This window comes from Octopus bimaculoides, chromosome 11 (assembly GCF_046866305.1).
Source record: "Octopus bimaculoides isolate indiv1 chromosome 11, ASM4686630v1, whole genome shotgun sequence".
In the NCBI taxonomy this organism is placed as follows: domain Eukaryota; kingdom Metazoa; phylum Mollusca; class Cephalopoda; order Octopoda; family Octopodidae; genus Octopus; species Octopus bimaculoides.
The window spans coordinates 19822686-19827028 of NC_142938.1; the positions used below are offsets into that span (position 1 = coordinate 19822686).

Consider the following 4343-nt stretch of genomic DNA (forward strand, 5'->3'; position numbering starts at 1 on the left):
ATCTATCTATCTATCTATCTATCTATCGTTCTCTCTCTCTTTCCCTATATATATATTTACATACATACATACAAGCATACATACATACATACATACATACATACATACATACATACATGCATACATACATACGTGTGCATGTATATATGTAAATATGTAACTTTATCTATATAGGTAAATAACAGCTGTCTGGCTCTGGAAAGAACTGACCTTTTCGAAATATCCTTTACCTTCATTCTCTGCTTATTTTACACACCCTCTCTCCACTTCTCCCCCCTTTCTCTCAACTGACAGTTTCTTTTAGCTGTTATAGCTGTTGTTGTTATTGTTGCCACTGTCTCTTAAATTTTGTCGTATTACTATTATTATTATTATTATTTATATTCTTTTCGTATTTAGTTCTCACCCATACACATCTTTCGTTTGCTGTTATTAATTACATATTCTTTACTGCACCAACATTGCTCGTCGTTTTTCTTCTAAGATTGTTTCCTCATTTGTATGTATGTAGAGTGGAGGCGCAATAGCCCAGTGGTTATGGCAGCGGACTCGTGGTCATAGGATCGCGGTTTCGATTCCCAGACCGGGCGTTGTGAGTATTTATTGAGCGAAAAACACCTAAAGCTCCACGAGGCTCCGGCAGGGGATGGTGGCGAACCCTGCTGTACTCTTTCACCACAACTTTCTCTCACTCTTACTTCTTGTTTCTGTTGTGCCTGTAATTCAAAGGGTCAGCCTTGTCACACTGTGTCACGCTGAATATCCTCGAGAATTACGTTAAGGGTACACGTGTCTGTGGAGTGCTCAGCCACTTGCACGTTAATTTCACGAGCAGGCTGTTCCGTTGATCGGATCAACTGGAACCTTCGACGTCGTAAGCGACGTAGTGCTAACAATGTATGTATGTATGTATGTATTGGGTTGGTGCATAATTATTGCGGCTTTTTTTTTTTTTGTTTTCAACAAATTTTATTCAACAAAAACAATGACAGTATTTAGCAAAAATATCTTTAAATTATGGTTTGGCCGTCTGGAAGCAGTAATTGAAGTAGATGCCGGAATAATCATTTAAAGTTGTTTTTTTTACATGTTGGTATTGTTCTAGTTGAATAAAATTAGTTGCAAAAAAGCCGCAATAATTATGCACCAACCCAATATGTATGTATGTATGTATGTATGTATGTGTCTGCACATCAAAGACCGGTTTCGTTGTCACCACTTACGTAGTTACTTACGTAATCACTTACGTTATTGTCAGCAACTCTTCGGTATGATTATACTGAAGAGCTGCGGACAATTACGTAAGTAATTACGTAAGTGGTGACAACGAAACCGGTCTTTGATTAATCTTTATATTTTGTATCTTTTAGTGGTCAGACCATAGGTGGTCCATCTCTAGCAAAATGAACGTCCACTTAGTGGTCATCCCTCTTATATGTATATATACATATATATCTATAGGAGAATTTACGAAAAAAAAAACAACACACGAAGACAAGTGGTGTAAACAACAAATGGATGTATTAGTTTAACGCTTGGGAATAGAGAAAGTCTTTGAAGTTTCGAGCCTATGCTCTTCAACTGAAAGGAACACAAAGAAACAAGGAGAAAAACAAGGAGAAAAAATATAAATGTAGTGGTCAGCTTATCTATATCTATATATATATCTATCTATCTATACATGCATACATACATACATACATACATTCATACATACATACATACATACATACATACATATATATATATACGTCTAAGTATAACATTTTTCCCAAAAAATTCTATCAGTGGCCAGCACACTAAAATACCTTTTGAGGTGAAAATTATAAACATTTATAAATAAGGGCAAAAGAAAAAAAAAATTGTCTTTTCCTCTCATTTATATATATATTTATATATATGTACATATATATAAGTATATATATATATATATATATATAAGTACATCTGCATCATTTTATCTAAGTAATGTATTCATCTATGTACCTATATAGATAGGTGTGTGTGTGTATTTATATGTACTTATATATAAAGGTATATGCATGCATATATATATATATATATATGTATTTACATATACATATATATCCGCACAGACACACACACACACACACAGACGCACACACAAACGCACACACAGACACACACACACATTTAACACGGACAGCAATGATCTACTTAAGTATCGATATGCATCCTGCTGAAGTAGCCACTTTAACTAGGTGGACAAGAAGACGTCTATCATACTGCTGGATCTACCTCAGCCAAACGATGCCCAGAAATTCATCATTTCCAATTAAAGAGGAAAAGGATGTCCGCATTGGATAAAATAATCCTAGATCTTCTCTGATTAATAAAAAAAAAACATGACTTGCTAATTATACCTTGCTTGTCCATAATCTTGATCTGATCGACAGACAGTGATGAAATACTATATATTACCATATATTGTAAATGCGATATGATAAGGATTGGGATCAAACGTGACTAATACTAATAGCGGAGAATGTGCGGATCAGCTGGATGTTTTCCGGATATTTGTGGATCTTTTGTGATAAGAACCCAAATGGAACCTGTTACAGGTTTTGTAAAATCATTTTTCATCTATTTTGAAGAGAAAATGGGTGATGAAGTGAAATCATAGTCGCCTACCATTTTGCTGAACATGCGTTGTAAATATAGGACAGTGGTCTAATTGTATAATGGGATTGGAAGAAGCTTGGTCTGCAATATCTGAATATCTGCGCGTGTGTGTTTATCAAGTTTATTAAGGGCTGGGTTCATTAGTCACCAGCGGAGCCACAAGTGCAAAAAATGTAAAAAATAAATTTGCTCACCATATTCTTAAAGGTCAGTGACGATCTTCGTTAGTCACTAGTGGAGAGTCATCATGTATGTTTCAGTGGTTCGGGTGAAAGCTTAGGAACCATCCTGTAGATTGGTAAATTTGTATGTTTGATATTTCTGGAGGCAGCTAACAATCAGAAAGAAACTCCTCAAATTTGCTTGAAGCCATAGTACCGCTTTCCTTGTTCAATGGCTTAGATGTTATTATCGAACCTGACAACTGCATTCCACAGGAAAGCACTAAGGATAAAACGTATACACAGTCTACTTACACCTGGTCTAATTTATATGAGTTAATGTGTGATTTAAATCTTTCAAAGATCTCAGCAGAATTCGAAGGGAACTAGGTTGAATCAATATAGCCTGCTCCTCTGGGATTAAAATTTAGTTTCCATGGAGCTAAACAAATTTCTGTGAAGTGCTTCAGAATGGAATGTGGCATTGTTTTGCCACCTTGATGAAAATGGTTTGTGAAATAGCATCATAAAAATGAATGGGGTGAATAGCAACTGATAGAAGTGTTTAAATTCTATTTTGTTGAGTAATTAGAACGTGCTTGCTTCAGTATTGATGTGCCAATCTGTACATTTAAGAAAGTGATGAACCCACGAAAATAGTACTGACAAATTTCATGTACATCGAACACATTTGGGTGATTAGTAGACATTTGAAAAGTGATTAACATATTAATGAGCAAACCAGTTACATTAAATACCTTTTTTCTTTGTAGAGCAGTGAGCTAAAGCTTATCGCTGTCTGAAGACGAAATGTCCAGAAAGAAGAGATTTCGATATTGGACAGCAAATATCAAAAACACTTCCTCTTAGTAAAAGCAGAACACATTTTGTTCTCAGTATTTCATATGAAACTTGGTCTGATGAAGATCACGTCATTTTTATAAGATACGTGTGAAAAATTTCCTGGTCCAAAGCCATAGAAATTGAAGAAAGATGTTTTTGCTGGGCCGAAAATGAGAATATTAAAGAGAGATTAACTTTTAAAGTGCTTTCTTAAATCTTTCATGATAAATTCCTAGATAATATTTCACAGAAATTACAAAAAAAAAAAATGGACAGCAACAAATACGAAACCATGAACTTAGGAAGCTAGCATGTAATATAAGTATCCATCCATCCATCCATTTTTACCACGCACTATTCCTGGGAGAGTTGTTGGGGTAGAAACGTGGGGCACATCCAACAGAAGGTTCTATAAGAAGCAACTCCCAGTAACTTTCCTAGGGGGTTCCCAAGCGTGACCAATGGATATAATCCATTTCCTTCTTGGTCTCCTCCCAAGTTTCCTGTCGGTTGGCTGGGCTTGAAGAAACTGCATTAGATTCTTTCTTATGGCAATCTGATTTCTGGTCTGTAATATCGAACGTGTGACCTCTTAATTCGGAGAAGTTACAGCTCAAACTGGAAAGAGTCCTTGCTCTCTGAGAAACTCATTCTATCGAGAAACGTTACCCGAAAGATCCTTCGGTTGCTTGTATT

The 4343-nt window shown here is 35.6% G+C and overlaps 1 long non-coding RNA gene across 1 annotated transcript; it reads left to right on the forward strand.

The window, feature by feature from the left end:
* Positions 1-1261: 1261 nt before the first annotated feature.
* On the forward strand, positions 1262-3849 carry LOC106880914 (uncharacterized). The gene is made up of 2 exons (XR_001410791.3): positions 1262-1633; positions 3578-3849. It is a non-coding gene; the product is annotated as an uncharacterized LOC106880914 (long non-coding RNA).
* Positions 3850-4343: the final 494 nt, after the last annotated feature.